Source organism: Camelus ferus, chromosome 6, assembly GCF_009834535.1.
Source record: "Camelus ferus isolate YT-003-E chromosome 6, BCGSAC_Cfer_1.0, whole genome shotgun sequence".
In the NCBI taxonomy this organism is placed as follows: domain Eukaryota; kingdom Metazoa; phylum Chordata; class Mammalia; order Artiodactyla; family Camelidae; genus Camelus; species Camelus ferus.
In genome coordinates this window covers 67,611,341-67,629,004 of record NC_045701.1, presented here as the reverse complement: position 1 = coordinate 67,629,004, position 17,664 = coordinate 67,611,341, and the positions used below count along the sequence as shown (strand labels likewise).

Below are 17,664 nucleotides of genomic sequence, written 5' to 3'. Positions count from 1 at the left end.
CAAGGTCCTACTATATATCACAGGGAATTATATCAATATCTTACAATAACCTGCAATGGAAAAGAATCTCAGAAAGAAAAAAATATGTATATAACTGAATCACTTTGCTATACACCTAAAACTAACACAATATTGTAAATTAACTATACTTCAATTTTTTTAAGGTTAAAAAAATACGTATATATGATCATGCAGAAGGATTAAAAATGAAAAAAAACTATTAAAATGTTAGCAGTCCTAAAAAGCAAATGACCCGGTTTCTTCTACAATAAATTACATGAAAAAAAAAAAAAAAAAGAGGAAAGGGAAAACGTCACAGATTAAGAAAGACTTGAAAGAGACAAATGCAATGTGTTTATCAAGTTTGGATCCTGATTCCAAACAAACGAATTGTAAAATGACAATTTTGAGACAAAGGAGGAACATGAACACAACAGACTTCAGGACAAACTAGAAGTGAGTAATATTGAAGTACTGTCATTAATTTCATTAAGGGTAATGACATGGTGACAATTTTTTAAGTCATCATCTGTTAAAAATACTTACTGAAGTATTTGCAGGTTAAATGGCATAATATCTGGGTTGTGCTTCAAACTCAAAAAGAAATTTTTTAACCATAAAAACAGGAAGAAGATGGATGGAACAAGAAAGAAAAGGTGTCTGTAATTGTTGAAGCTCGGTTGATGGGTGCATGGGGGCTCACCGTGCTATTCTCTCTACTTTTTGTGTATGCTTGAAAAATCTCACAAATAAACAGTGGAAATGCCAGCAGGGACAATTCTCTCTGGGTGGTAGAGACTGAGTGATCTGGTGAGAATTGGGTGATTTTTTTTACTTTATCATGTGTGCCTTTTAGGAACATTCAGATTTTACACAATATGAATTACTTTAGTTACTTAAAGAAACAAATGTTAGTCTTTTAGAAGATAGATAGGTCTTTCAATGCCCAGTTCCAATGATATCAACTCCATGGATTTATTTCTCCCTCTACAGACACCTCAATGCATTTTACTGTACTTCCACCAAAGGCCTACTTACAATTTTTAATTATGTTTTATCTCCCTCGCTAGAAAAAACAATTTCCTTTTTGTATTTCTATCCTTGACAACACTAAGCAAAAAGCTCTCTATAATAGGCGTTAAATAGCTACATACTTAATTGAATTAACTTTTCCACTAATAAATCCAGGGGTTAAAAACTAGTGACAACAGCAGTAGAATATTTTACTTCTTGTAATTACAAAAGTTTTAAGACTAGAACATGCCCAGAGGGCCTTATACCCATCAAATGTTACCTAGTCAATTTCTTAAACCATTTATTTTCCAATTGACTGGGGCGGGGGGTGGGGATCACTCAGTAGCAGAATGGCTCAGTTACTGATTAAGCTAAAGACTTTTTTTTTTTTTTAATGATTTCTGGGGTGGGTGGGGAATCAAAATCTATTAGTTCCTGAACAACCATTCACTATTTAACCTACTGGAGACTCCTCCAGAGTATCGATCAGTCCATTTTCATTAAGGAAACCAATATGGGAAGAACACAGAGCTAGCCATGAGCTAAGACACCCGAGGGTTCAAGCGCATCTCCTGCCCTGAAAAGGCTGGTGTTGTCTGGAAGGGCTGCACACGCACTCCTCTGGTATGTTCTTACTCACAGACTCACTAGAGACTTCGGCATGTTTTGTGCTGATGTGAGCAGTAGCTTTCCTCAAGCCTAGGGCCTTGCCTTTAAAAGTCATTTCCAAAAAGACACAATTAAGCCCTCCTCCCACGAGGAGGAGCACCAAAACCCCCAAAACAGGGAAAACTGGATATCCCAACATTTACGACATCACTCACCGTATGACCTTAATTTGTACGCATGACTTTGATGAAAGCCATTCAAATACTAGCGAAGACACTTACACCTTGCTTTTCTGTCTAAAGTATTCTGAGGTATTGACAAACATTAAAACAAAGCCCAGGTTTTAAAGTAAAACCCGAACTCCTAAGAGTTTCCCAAGCCCTCTGAGAAACATGAGTGTAGCATGAAAAACTGGCAGGTGCAAGCTCTCCCCAAGTTCCATCTCTCACTCCACCCGGTGTGTGATCTGTTCCCAAAGCCAGGTCTTCAAAAATGCTTTCACCCACCCAGCATTTTCCAGCAGGTAGGCGAGGTGTGGGCGGGGCTGAGCTCTGCACAATTCCCACCCTGGCCTCCACCTACATTCCTACACAGTTCCTGTTCTTGCTTCTCTATTTTCTGATCCCTTACTTTAGACTTTTGTTCCCATCTACTCCTATTAGCAAATTTTAAATGTTTCAGACATTCAAGAAAGTGGGTAACATGGTATCACTATAAAGGATCATATCCACACAAATCCAGGGCCCCTAAAATATGAGCAGGTACTAAGAAATAAGACACTCCCCCAAAGATAACTTATTCCTATTCCCATTTGTTCTGCTTGTCACTAGAATGAGTAGTGACCTCCAGGCATGCCAAATTCAGGTCACATTAGTCATGGCCAAAGATAAAAGGAAAACTGTGCAATCATCCCTTTGCTACTCTAAATTTTTAATATTTTCATATTACACTAGAGTCAATCTTTAGTTAATAAAATTCCATGTAGTATTTATCTGAAAAAGCTGCCTCCCTTTGGTACCCTCAGTGCCACTGTGAAACTCCAATTTACGTTGACCCAGAGAATCTAGCAAGTCTACTCAAGGGTAAACATCTGAGCTCTTTTCTTCTTAGAGTTAACATATTCAAACTCCTATCATTAGTTAATCTACTGTCTTTGCCACTGGACTAGGTGTAAAGAGGAAACTGCACTCGATATGATCAGCTCTCCTCATGATTTAAGAAAGGCATAATGAGTTAGAATAATGAGAAAAGAGATTCGGTACATCAGTGGATATGAGGGGTCAGGCCACAGTTCTACAGGATGGACAGCAAGGGAAGAAATGCCTTCCAAGCTTCCATTTTTTAACTGATTTCTGAATCTGCTATAGACATTCTATTGCCTGGATGACGGATGTCAGCTTCCTGTTACCACTCCATATAACACCAAGAGAAGTCTAGGAGAGTGCTCCAACATGCTTTTTTTCTTTCCTTTTCTTTGTTTTTTTTTCACACTTACTAAATGGTTGGGACTTCCCATAAAACAACAAAAAAGTATGTCTTTACTTTTGTGTGTTATACCAGCAAACTAATAGTCTAAGTAAATACAACCAGTATTATTCTTTTTCACTTTATTTCCAAGAAAAGAAAGAAGTGGAGAGCTTTTTTAAAAACTTCCTCACTCTTCCATGAAAAGCAGAAGCCTGGAATGCTATAAGCCAAACTGGAGAGAAAAATTTAAGTAATACCTCACTTAGCTATGAGTACACAATTGTCTTTACAAGGAAAGGAAAGATCCAAAGAAAAATATACTTGAGAAAATTATTCAAATGTTTCAGTGCATAAAGCACATCATTTAGTCAGAGATCATTTTCAATTAACATCACTCTGTTTCCTGTTGGGTGCTTAAAAAGAATATAGCAATTTTTAAAATTTTTTAAAGGAAGAAATAAAGTATGCTTTCTCAATTCAATTATATATATATACATATATATTTTTTAAAGGGGGGGAGGTAATTACATTTACTTATTTAGTTTTAGAGGAGGTACTGGGGATTGAACCCAGGACTTTGTGTACGGTAAGCATGTGCTCTACCACTTGAGCTATACCCTCCCACCACCTCAATTTTATATTCTACAACAACACTACTCAAAACATAAATAAATTTAAAAAGTATAAGAATGATGGACTTAATAAGATACACACAGGACTACATACAAAATACAAAGTTTTGTGGGTTGGGGTTTTTTTGTGGGGGGTTGTGGTCTTTTTGGACTTTTGTTTTCTTTTGGAGGAAGGGAATTGCTTTGGATATTCCTTAAGTAGAGAGCGAGCAGTTAGGAGAAAAGCATCCATTTAGAAAGCCAAGGAGTCACGGCAGCAGCAGATCTGGAGGACTGTTCAATCACGGCTCCCTCCTCTGCTGTCCCGGTCGACCTAGGGGGTATGAATGCTAAGACTCTCCCACGCCATCTAACAGGTGTACCAGCGCCACCAGATGTCACCGCCATTAAAAGAAGTGATCTAAGTGCCCAGGGGTCCAGGTTGTTAAACTAAACAACACAATTCAGAAGACAAGGTGTAGCTGCTACAACATAAAAGCCACACAAGCTTGGCCTCACAGTAACCCTGAAACTCAGGGCTTCTGCTAAGAACTGTCCTATTCACGTGTATCAACCAGGAGCTGATCCTCACTTAAGCATGTTTAAAATACCGTAAGACATACAGGGCCTGCACTGAAGGTGCACATGTCAATAGTATACAGGTACTGTGGAGGAAAAAAAGTGAATCTTGTAAAACAAATTCCAAGATCGAGGTTAAAAACCACAGACGCTCGATAACATGCACTGATTTTTCGTCCTCTGCAAGGTAGCTGAGCCACAGCTACCTACCCGGAGCGCTCCTGCAGGCCGCCTGCCTCACCACTCAGCCATTTTTGATGGTTCCAAAGACACTACATTCTGAGAGGTAGTTTCTCAGTTGTGTTGCTAATAAAAAAACCTAGGCTCTTCAAATGGCTAAAAATTACAGAGATCTAAAAATCTTCCTTGGATTCTACCTCTTTTGAAGAATGACTCTGAGAATGGTTAAATCAATTGCTAACAGGAAAGTGTCCTAATGTACTTTTTAAAAACATTTTCAGAGATAATCACTCCCCAATTTCTCTTACTGAAATTCAAGGAAGGTCAGAAATAGCAAGCCACTTTGAAATCAGTGCTCCAGTTACCCAGCGGGCTTCTGAAAAGAAGCCCTCAGCTCTGCACAAAGGTTTACAGAGGTGAGATGCTCAGATAACCTTGACTGTCCTTTGTGGGATGCTCTTCACTCCAGAAGAGCTGACTCCTCAGGCAATTTGCTTCTGCTTCTCACAAAGCAGCAGATAAGAAAAATCCCCATCGCTTTGTCTCAGCATCTGGCTGAGAGGAAGGTTAAGTACAAAGTAACAGAACCAAAGAAACCGACATAATCCCGAACTACTTGTTTAACTGAATTTAGGAGCTTAACATTACAGCATTTTCATCCTGTAGAAAAGTCTCTTTCGATCAAATCAAGCTATTATTTTTCTCAATGAGAATGTCCTTTTACAACTGAGTAAAAAAATGTTTGAGAAATGTCCACTAAAACACTGGGATAGGCCCAGGACAGAACTGGGTCTCCACCTAGCAGTAACCAAGTGCAATCACTCTTAATCAATGGCAGGTGTCAATCAAATAGATCAGCCAGCCATCTCTCAACTTCTCAGGATAAGCCGGGGATTCCAAACTATATATTAATGCATCTGGGGTAACAAGATTCTTATTTAGAACATGGATTGAGGTACAATCTAAAATGTGAAGAAACACAGAGAAGATTTTCTGAGCAATTACTATGAAACTACACGTATGTAACAAAAACATTATTATTATTAACTTAAGCTGCCAGAAAAATATCTGAACTATTTAATTTATGAAGATGAAAAGAGAATTCAGAAATCAATGACTAAAAACTGCATAGGAGTCTCCTCTTGTCTCTATTTCTGCCTCTCAGCAGTAAAACAACCAAGGAGGAAAAACCAGTGGGGGAAAATACAGAATCCACATTTGCTAAATCAAAATCCTGCTATGAGCAGCAGGCCTTCTCAGAATGAAGAACACGTGGGTGGCACTCCCTTCTCCCACCGCGACTTTGTGACTCATCTACCAACTCACCTGATTCCACTTCCCAGCTAGCAGTAAATCTGGCTTCTGAGTCCAACGTGAGGTATTCTCTCAAAACCTAGAGGAGAATAATTAGAAACTTTAGGTTATTTTACAGTTATCTTCAAATTCTGAAAAACATAAACTGTACCTCATAGTAATAAGGTGGGGGGGGGATCACAGCTCCCAAACCATAACTGTGAAATGTTATACTTCCCTCTAAAACCCTGTTCGATGTGTAATCTCTTTATGTGCAGTTCAACACACATTTAAATTTAAGCCAACCAAAAGCCACTCCCACTGAAAAAGCAAATTCTTTTGGGGGGGGTAATTTGATTGATTGCTTGGATGATTTTAAATGGAGGTGCTGGGGAACAAATTCATAAACCTGGCTATTGAGTCTCTAGGCAGACTGCTGATACGCGGCCTCGCCCCACACAATCTGATCAGTAAGTCTAGGAGATGCTAAGGAACCCATGTGAGTAAGAAGCAACCCCTAGAAGGTGATTTTGATGCAGCTGGTCCATCACCTGCCTGTGGGAACCACTGCTCCAAACCAGTGGTTCTCAACAGGAGGCAATTCTGTACCCTGGGGACATTTCTGGTTGTCACAACAGAGGAAGAGGGTATACTACTGACACTTAATGGACAGAGGCCAGGGATGCTGCTAACCATCCTGCAAGGCACAGGACAGCGCAAAGAATCATCCAGCCCACAGCGTCAGCAGTGGTGAGACTGAGAAAGCCTGCTCCAAGGCAACCGAACATTCTGATGATGGAGAAATTCGACAATTCCCACACTGGTCACTCCAGATAGGTCCTAAACCCTGCTACAGTCACACAACATTTCCTGTGACTACAGACTTATTATTAGTTGAATGAATACACATACAGGCCAACATTAAAATCTGCAGTACATGTACCTGTTTCTAAAAATATTAAAATAAGTCAGACTATACTTGTCCAAAAGAGCTTCCAAGAAACCAATTTTTTTAATAATAGCACTTCACTGTTTTTTAAAAACAAAATTTTAATGGCAGTACTGGGGATAGACCCCAGGACCTCGTGCATGCTAAGCACGAGCTCTACCACTGAGCTATATCCCCATCCCCACTCCCGCCAAGAAACCAATTTTTTAATGTTTGCTGAGGTGAAACCCTATTTCAAACTGGGGTAATTCCCAAACCCTGTTCCCAAACATAAAAAGTGGAAGCTAAGAAGAGTAACAAGAATCAGAACCTAGTTTCACTTACAAATATTCCCACTTCCTGGTGAGACAAGAGGGAAAGCCCTTCATCCCATCCTGTCACCTTGGACATTAGGACTCACATCTTTCATTCAGCCAAATACAAAGATATTTCAAAACTTACATTAACTACATTCGAAACGAGACTCATTGAGGGCTTACCATGTCCTGCACCGTGATCTTACACAACATAGCAGAACAGAGCTTCAGAAGACCCCGCGACAGGTCTTTCCTACCCTATCATAATCAAACAGTAGAAACAGCAGACAAAAACTGTGGGGAAAGAAACCTATAAAAGATATTCTGAGCACCAGATACTGCAGATGATAAAACTTGCAGTCTTTACATGACTGGTCTACAAATTGTACCCACAGAATGGATAAAGAAGCCTGTAAGACTCCAAATATACACTTCGTTTTGTTAATCTTAATGTATAAACTATCATCAGCTAATTACATAAACAAAACATACCAGCTGATTTGCACTAGTAATGTACCTAGGTACATGAACAAACATGCAAATTTTAAACCCAAGTGAAAGGATATGATTTGTAAACACACTTAGACTCCACAGAATCACTCCATTCCACTGGACAACATTTCCATGACATGGCATATGGGCTTATGTTCTAATTATAGTCTGGTTTCCTCCTCTGAATCCCCAGTGCTATAAAGGAACTACACATAGCAAACTGACCCCCAGTCACCCCAGGCAGCAAGCACCTGGATAGTGGGTGGGCAGAAGGTGTTTCTATTTCAAAGCACCAGTGGGTTTAGGAGTCCAGGAAGAATCTGTGGCAGAGGCAGGATTCCAATCTGGAGCTCCCCACCAGGCCTGGGGACCTTTGCACAAGCCAGATGGTTAGGATGCTTTGCTGAATGACATGTTTTTCCAAAGGCAGGGCTACCATACATTCTAGATTCAAGATGCCTGTGAACTCAGTGTAGAGCTCATCACATCTCCACTACAGAAAAGACAATTGCGGAAGGCAGCCTCTGACAAAAGCAGACAAATAATGACAAAGATAAAATTCTTAATATCCATCAATGGCTCTGGCTTCAGGAAGCCAAGTAATTTGGGAGACCCCCCTTTGTTTCTCCAAAAGAAGAAAGGAAAACCCAAAAATGAATAGGAACGTTCAGAAATATCAGCACACAATATGAAATGCAAGCCCTACCTTCGTTTTTCTAGATTTAAATCGGCTTTCAAATAAAAATTCATAATTAAATTTCAAAACATAAACAATTCTTTTTTCTCTCTCAGCAGTAAAATATATTCCATTCCAAAAAAGAAAGCTTGCTCAATTTCCTGTCAAAAGCAATCCAGAGAAGGCCACCTACACTGTAAAAGCAGCAAGGAAAAAAAAACACACACACACAAAAAAAAACAAAAGCTGAAAAAGAGCCTGTACGTGTGGGAGTGTTCTAAGTGCAATGTAACTACCACTGTGGGTTTTAAAAGCGTTTCTCCCTTGATCATTCTGAGAAATAGGAAAATTAGTGTAACTGCTACAGAGAAGTCTGTCCTCCAACCTAAGTAAGGAAAACAAGCCCTGTGATGGATTTTAGTTCCCCCAAAGACAGAAAAGTGCCAAGGGACAATTCAAGGCCTTAACCTGTGATTTTTCTTTTGTACTAAAGCAAATTCTACCAAATAGACCACTTACGTGTAATGTTTTCAGAGACAGAAGGCTCCTCTGACAATCAATCCCTTCCCCACAGCACAGCACACCACCCCCAATCCCAAAAGACACAAATTTCTACATTAGGGCCAGCTTGGTCCTAATAGGCTCCATTCTACACCTTTGGGGGCTAACCAGTCACACACACAAACGTGAGATGAGTAGATCACAGATGAGGGCAGCATGGAATTCACCATTCTGTCTATCAGATTCCCCTTTCCCTGTGCCTACTTCCTGAAAACCCTAAATTCTGAGACAGCAATCGACCAGCCCAACACTTGTTACTAAAAGCCTATTGAAACATGCTCAGCGCTAAAGCAGAGTACAGTGAGGGGAGAAAAAGACAGGAAGCTTAAACAGCTCACCAGAGAATTGAGGAGAAAAGAATAGCACACACGAAGTCAGTTAAAATTAAATCCAGTATTATCACTGAATGGTAACACGGTAAAGTGCCCTATTTCTGTAAATCATACTTCCCTCGAAAGGAGGCTGTCACAAAAGCAAAACATAAGTGGAGAGAAATAAATAATGGGCAGGGAAAAGGATATAATAATATGATGGTAAATATTTTAAAACCGGCATACCAGAAGACAAATCAAGGGGGGAGGGAATAGCTCAGGGGTAGAGCGCATGCTTATCATGCACAGGGTCCTGGGTTCAATCCCCAGCACCTCCATTAAATAAATAAACTTAATTACCTCCCCCACCACCAAAAAAAAGATGTAACAGGAAGATGCATGGGAAGGGCAGTTTCTAGACAAGACAGCCCAGGAAAGCAAACCCCTTAAACCTCACAAATGATTTGTCTGATAAACTAACAATTTTGGAAAAAAATCAATTCACAGGAGGAGTCTCTTTTGTTTTGTTTAAAAATCTCAGGCCAGCCCATCCAAAACAGTTGCAAGACTAGAACAAATAACTTTATTTCCCTGAACTGCCTGAGAGTAAGGAGCCAATCTGATGGCCTATTACCCCTACAGAGTCCAGTGAGTATATTTCTAAAACCAGGGCATTCTCCTCCAAAACTGCAAGAATTACGACCATCCACACCCAGAAATTAACATTGGTACAGTACAGTCATCTAATCCACAGAGCAGATGTGACTTTCTCCAATGGTCCCAATAGCGTCCACTTCAGTAAAAAGATCCAATCCAGGATGTCACACTGCACTGAGTTTTCATACCTCATTAGTCTGTTTCAACCTAGAATTCCTCAGACTGTCCCTGACTTTCATGACCTTGACAACTTTGAAGATTTCAGGCCAGTTCTGTAGACTGTTCCTCACTCTGGGTTTGTCTGATACTTCCTGATGATTAGAGTCAAGTTACGACCGTTCAGCAAGGATACGACGGAAGAGCCCCCTCCTCCTGTGGTTATCCTATCAGGTGGTGTGCGGTTTCAGTGTCTCTCCCTGACGGGTAATGTGAACTTCCATCACTTGACTGGGTGCCATCTGCCAGACTTCCCCCCTGTAAAGTGACTCTCTTCCCCTCTGTATTGAAAAAGTATTTTGTGAGGTGATACTTTCAGACTATATAGATTTCCTATTTCCCAACCAACTTTCACCCAACACTTGAAGTCCACTGATAATTCTTGGCCAAGTTAATTATTCTATGATAGCTGCCTAAGAGTGATTATTTTAGTCTGGTAATTCCAACCATTTTAGTGGGGAAAAAAAGATATTTAGAAACCAAGATCGGGGTATGCATATTGCAAACAGATTATCGCTGTTCCTAGGTCATCTAAGTGAACAGAAGCACACACATATATGTGCACACTTACTTCTTTCTTCCGGTGTCCATCCATGTATACTGAAGACCATCAGTTCAGGCAAATACCCTGAATTCCAATCACACACTACAAGATTCGTTCTAGTTTCACCTTTCCATTCCTGTAAGAGTGGGGAATCTGGTTCCCATTAACCTCTATTTACGTCCTTACTGGATTCATGCCCCCATGTCACATAATGCTGCCCCTGCCTCTGACCCAGTATCACAAAAAGCCTGCTCTAGAGGACCAGTAAGGCGGGAAGCCTAGAAAGACAAAAATGTTTTAGATAGAAACCACTCTACTCCAGCCGAACACCAAAGAAAAAGCTGCAACCCACATCCACGTCCATCAGACAGGCCAAGCAGGGAGCCGGTGGTTCTCCATGGCCTGGCGGTGATGAAGCCCTCTTACGAGAGACTGGACACTACAGGACACCACTTTCACAGAGCCCAGACAGGCAAAGCTACAAACACACAGTGGTCCCTTCTTATCCTTAAGGGATACAAGACCCCCATGGGTGCCTGAAACCACAGATAGTATCAAGCCCTATACAGGCAGACCTCAAACATGTTGCAAGTTCAGTCCAGACCACTGCAAAAAGCAAATATCCCAATAAACAAGTCACACACATTTTTTGGTTCCCCAGTGCATATAAAAGTCATGTTTTCACTATCCTGTAGTCTATTAAGTGTGCGATAGCATTATGTCTAAAAAAAAAGTACATACTTTAATTTGAAAATACTTTATTGCTAAAAGATGCTATCATTGGAGCCTTCAAGGAGTCGTAATCTTTTTGCTGGTGGAGAGCTTGAAATATTTTGAGAATTATTAAAATGTGACACAGAGACGTGAAGTGAGCAAATGCCTGATGTGGGGTTGCGCACACCTTGTGAAAAATGCAATACTGCAAAGCACGATAAAGCCAGGCACAACAAGACGGGGTATGCCTGTACCTACCATGTTTTTTCCTATACATACCTATGATGAAGTTTCATTCATAAATTAGGCACAGTAAGCAATGAGCAACAATAGTTAACTATAAAATAGAACAATTATAACAACACATTGTAAGATAAGTTATGGGAATGCAGTCACTCTCAAAATACCTTACTGTACAAACTTAATGCCTTTTCCATTTTAACTAAGCACTTATCACGCACCATGGCCATAACTTTTGCAGCTTGAGATGCAACAGCCAAACTAGCATGAATTTCTTCTTCCTTCTTTATAATTTCATGGATGGAAGATTCAGCCTCACTGTAGCCCCTAGCAGCCTTAGCATATAATTTTTTTCTTTCCTTATTAAGTCAAGAACTTTGACCTTTTCCCTACACGGCTTCTCTTTGGCACATCTGAATTGCCAGCATCACAACTCTTGTGATTTGAGGCCATTATTAAGCAAAATAAGAGTCACTGACCACAAGCACGGTGATACCACAACAGTCAATACCAACCAGAAAAACTGAACTGGCTGCAAGGTGACTAACAGGCAGCGATGTGGACAAAGAGATGGTTCACATCCAGGGCAGGACGGTGCCAGATTTCATCACATTACTCAAAACAGCTCACAATTTAAAACTTATAAACTTTATTTCAGGAATTTTCTATTTACTATTTTTGGACCACAAAAAGAGAAACCTCAGATAAAGGGGGATTACTGTATTGTTTACAGAGATACTCATTTTAAAAAGCAGGGGGGGGCGCTGAACATTAAATTCAGGACAGCAGTCACGTGGTTGTGCTTCACCAAAGCACAAGGAGGTCATCGGCAAAGTCTCAATTTTACATTTGAGATTTGAGGCCTAAAAGGTGAAGCATGTTCCCTGTGGCCACACAACTACTCAGCAAGAGCTCAGATGCAGACCCAGGTCTGACTAGAATCCTCTTCCACACTATTCTTCAAACAGAGGAAAGAAACGGGCAGGAGAAGCGGAGTTACCATTCTGACGGTAAGACTCCTTCTGTGCCTCTGAACCATTTCCACAATGGTGTGCAGAGTACAGGTGAGTCTGGGCCCAGAATCAGCGGGGTAAACATCTTCCTGAAGGCAGGGGCAGGGGGCAGAGGGTCAAATCGAGGCCATACTTGAGACCTGAACTGCAAGAGCAGTATGACCAGCCCTTTATGGACAGTTTCAATCACATCCCACAGGCTACACATTCTGATTCAACTCAGTCATCTCACCTCCCCTCAGGGGGCCTGGTAAAATACTACTAACTGTTGTCTGGTTTTGTTTAGAAATCAGGGGGCAAGGGAGAGAAGACCCAGCAATCCATTCACGAAAATTCCAACCACACCTTAAACATGGTGCGACCACATATCACTTCGTGCACAGCACGAACCATGAAATAAGTGCTTTACAATGCCGGGCCCTTTTAAAGAATCTGTATAACAGGACAGCAATAGTACTCCAAAGGAGGGACCAGGACATCCTGGGAAGCCCAGACACCACTCTACCACCTGGTGGATGCTGTAAAACTGCTAAAACCCTGAAAGACGGCTCTCCATTAAGAGAAAGCAAACGAAAAGAAAAGCAAAAAGATACTGTGTTTATCATCTCAAAAAGTCAGAAATAACTGCATTCTAATTGCATTTCTGGTAGAAATACCTCCAGCGTCTACAGAAGTCATCAATAACATCTCACCCCACCTGGAAAAGCCTCGTGATCAGCACTAATGATTCTGCGATCTTAGTTCACACTTTCTAAGTCTGTCTTTAAAACGGAGTAAGTTCATCCACTGTGGATTTCCAGGGGGTTCGGTATAAATTGAATTAGAAATAATTATAAGCCTCGCGTCTTCCTGATCCCCCTCCGCCAAATTCACTAAGTTCTATCTTCCCTCTCCATCAAAGTTTTCTTTCTAAAGAGGAAAAATCTAGACTTAGGCCACAGACCAAAGAAAATGCTACAGAACAAAAGAAACAAAAGGACATGCGCAAGATGGTACAAAGATAATTCAAAACTGATGCAGGCTTCACGTTGTAGCCCAAAACTGTCTACAATATGTAAAGGCTGAGAAACGTAAAATCATCCTGTAAACACAATAAGCACATGAAAAGCATACACACCAAAAAAAAAAAAAAAAAAAAAACTCAATAGATAAAGAGGGAAGACATTTAGCAGAACCCTGCAGGGCCAAGGCTTTTTTTTTTTTTTTTCAAAGCTTTTTAGTTACTTTCTTTATGAAAAGCAATCAGGTGCTGCTGAAATCAGCATCTGGCATTAGAAAGACAAGACGTTATCCAAAGGGATTTCTCCATGAGGATGACAAACTGAATAAATTAATCCATAGGCACTTGTTTCTTTCATCCTACTGTATTAAGCTTATGCGATCGCAAGACGAGCAGTAATTATCCTTGAGAATTAAGGGACACTAGCCCAGCTTTAAAGGAAATTTAAAATCTAAAAAATAAATAAGAAAACATATTACTTCAACGTCAAAGAAGGAAAAACCTTGAAACACATTAAACAGTTTCATTGTAAACTCTCACATAATGAATTCTGGGTAAAAATCGATATGGCTATTGGAAAAATAAATCCTCCCGAACAAATCTAATTTGCTGTTATTGCAACAACCCACTTATCAAAGGACCACAGAACTTGCATTTCTTAACGTTAATGGATTTGACAGCTTGTGAAGACACAGAAAAATGTTCTTCCCGGAAAAGTACCAATGGTTCTTTGATTCCAAGTTGTATAAACTACTTCTTTTTCTTCCTTTCCCTGTAATTCTTTTCTTTTTTAATTGACATATAGTCAGTTACAATGTCAATTTCTGGTGTACAGCATAATGTCCCAGTCATGTGTGTACACACACACACATTAGTTTTCATATTCTTTTTCATTAAAGGTTATTACAAGATACTGAATATAGTTTCCTGTGCTATACAGAAGAAATCTTTTATCTATTTTTATATATAGTGACTGTCATGCGCAAATCTCAAATTCCCAAATTTATTCCTTCTCACCCACTTTTCCCTGGTAACCATAAGATTGTTTATTTTATTACAAGATAATAAATATAGTTCTCTGAGCTATACAGTAGGTCCTTGTTGTTTATCTATTTTATAAACAGTAACGTGTATCTGCTAATCCCAAACTCCTAGTTTATCCCTCCATCCCCCACTTTCCCCTATGGTAACCATAGTTTGTTTTCTATGTCTTTGAGTCTATTTGTGGTTTATAAATAAAATTTGTATCATTTTTTAAGATTCCACATATAAGTGATATCATATGATATTTTTCTTTCTCTGTCTGACTTACTTGATTATCTCTCAGTCCATCCAAGTTGCTACAAATGGCATTATTTCATTCTTTCTTATGGCTGAGTAATATTTTGTTGTAAATATATATCACATCTTCTTTATCCATTCATCTCCTATGACCTCACAATAAAATTACTCAGAAACTAATTTAAAAGGGTACCTCTTCCCAATTCAACATCAAAAAACAAAAAACAAACAACTGATTTTAAGGAAATTTTTAAAAACGGGCAGAAGAACTGAATAGACATTTTCCCAAAAAGGAAATGCAGATGGCCAACAGGCATATGAAAAGATGCTCAATACTGCTAATCATCAGGGAAATGCAAATCAAAACCATGATGAGATATCGCCTCACACCTGTCAGAATGGCTATCATCAAAAATAACACAAATAATCAGTGTTGGCGAGGATGTGAAGAAAAGGGAACCCTTGTACACTGCTGGTGGGAATACAAATTGGTGCAGCCACTGTGGAAAATAGAACAGCAGTTTCTTGAAAAACTAAAAATAGAACTACCAGATGACCCAGCAATTCCAGTCCTGGGTATATATCCAAAACAAAAAACAAAAAATAAACCCACTAATTTGAGAGATACATACATCCTAACGTTCATAGCAGCATTATTTACAATTGTCAAGATATGGAAGCAACCTAAGTATCCATCAGCAGATGACTGGATAAAGAAGCTGTGAGATATATATATATATATATATTCACACAAAACAGACTACTACTCAGCCATAAAAAAGAATGAAATTCTGCCATTTGCAGCAGCACGGATGGACTTGGAGGGCATTATGCTGCCTAAGTTAAGTTAGATACAGAAAGACAAATCCTGTATGGTATCACTTATATGTAGAATCTAAAAAATACTATAAACTAGTGAATATAACAAAAAAAAGCAGACTCACAGACACAGAGAACAAACTAGTGGTTACCAGTGGGGAGAGGGAAGGGGGTAGAGGGAATACTGGATTCGGGGAGTGGGAGGTACAAACTATTGGGTTAAGATAGGCTCAAGGATAGAGTATACAACACGGGGAATATAGCCAATATTTTGTAGTAACTGTAAAGGGAAAGAAACCTTTCAAAATGGTATAAAAATTTTAATGTGAATTATGATTGATTAATTAATTAATTAATTAAAGGGTATTGCTTCCATGATATAAAGTGAAGTATAAACTGACACAGAGGTGCTCGCTTACTGACACAGAGGTGCTCGCTTCGGCAGCACAAATACTAAAATTGGAACGATACAGAGAAGATTAGCATGGCCCTTGCACAAGGATGACACGCAAATTCGTGAAGCGTTCCATATTTTTCTGAGTTCCTTTTTCATTAAAGTAGCTTTCATTCCTTTTATTGCAGTTATTAAAATATGAATAAATAGAAGGTTAGTGCCAGGAAATAAACAAACAAACAGACACAGAGGAGAGTCTATACAACATTCATAGAAAGGAGAGAATGGGGAACATGAGACCCATATGATAAGGTTCCTTTCAGATAACATTTTTCAAGTTCTATATACATACACATAAATAACTGACAGCAGGTACACGTTACCAGTCGTAGTAAAGGCGAGGAGCCACGTGCATTGGTACTTGTAAAAATTAAAATCAAGAAGAAAATATGAAAATAATGGAGAGAAGGACATGGGAAGGTTCTCTGAAGCTAAGAAAGACATCCAGGTTAAGAGGAGTGGAGACCGATTATCCACAATGTACACATGAAAAACATTAAAATAGAGGCACACATGTCAACATATATGCATATATACACACACACAATTCTATTCAGTAGCTGCTCATTACACATGTGACGATCTCTCAGAAAGTGCCTCCTTGTGTGGGTGGGTATAGCTCAGTGGCAGAGCACATGCTTAGTGTGCCTAAGGTCCTGGGTTCAATCTCCAGCACCTCCATTAAAATAACTAAATAAATAACCCTAATTACCTCCCCCCACCCTCAAAAATGCCTCCTTACATGTTATGTATTTTAAAGATGGCTACCTATTCCAACTCTGGGAGAAGGGGACAGCAGCAGTTACCAAACTATTCACACAGGCCTCATTAATCACAAATACTTTCACAGCAGCAAGTTCAAGTACAATCTAGGGCATCGAGAACCTTCCTCCTTGAGACTGATTTAAATAGCCAGTGTCTAAACCTGTCTTTCAATTAAGCCATCGCCCTTATAAATAACAACAGTAGTTACTGTCTGAGCACCTGCAGGACACCAGGCACATTATATTCTCTGGCTCATGTAACGACGTTAACAATCCAGGGAGATGGGTGTTTCTATTCTCATTTTACAAAGCAGTACAAGTAGGAATCAGTGAGGTTTTAAATCTTACCCAAGATTAACTCCCTTGGCCAAGGTCACACAGCAAACTGAGTCACAGGACAAGCAAGAATCCAAACCGAAGTCTGTTTGATACAAAGCTTGTGTTCCTACTACCGTATTATGCAACCTCCAACTTACAGATATGGGATAATTATAATTTAGGGTTTTTTAAATTGAAGTATGGTCAGTTTACAATGTTGTGTCAATTTCTAGTGTATGGCATGTTTCAGTCATACGTGTACATACTTAATATTCCTTTTCATATTCTTTTTCATTATAGGTTACTAGAAGAAGTTATATATAGTTCCCTATGCTATACAGTATGTATAAATTATTTATACATTACTAGTTTATTGTTCACATTACATGAAAATGCACATTATAAACAATAACCTACACTAAAATACGTATTTTATAAATATTTACATGGCAAAAAAAGATTATGACATTTAGGAGTGATACGAACATTGGGGTATCTTTTTAATTTCTGTTTTTCTAATTTTTCCTTAATTATGATATATAAAAAGCACACACCAAAAAAACTGCATTTTAGTACAGATATTTTTCCTCTCTGTTCTCTGGAAAC

The 17,664-nt window shown here is 39.2% G+C and overlaps 1 protein-coding gene and 1 non-coding gene across 2 annotated transcripts in view; one reads left to right on the top strand and one right to left on the bottom strand.

Moving 5' to 3' along the window:
- Window positions 1–17,664, bottom strand: part of SIPA1L1 (signal induced proliferation associated 1 like 1) — a 340,124-nt gene that overhangs the window by 261,308 nt on the left and 61,152 nt on the right. The window contains 1 exon segment of the mRNA XM_032482300.1: window positions 5,787–5,853. The gene's annotated coding sequence lies outside the window, so the exon portion shown is untranslated.
- On the top strand, window positions 15,952–16,058 carry LOC116664617. The gene has a single exon (XR_004321135.1). It is a non-coding gene; the product is annotated as a U6 spliceosomal RNA (small nuclear RNA).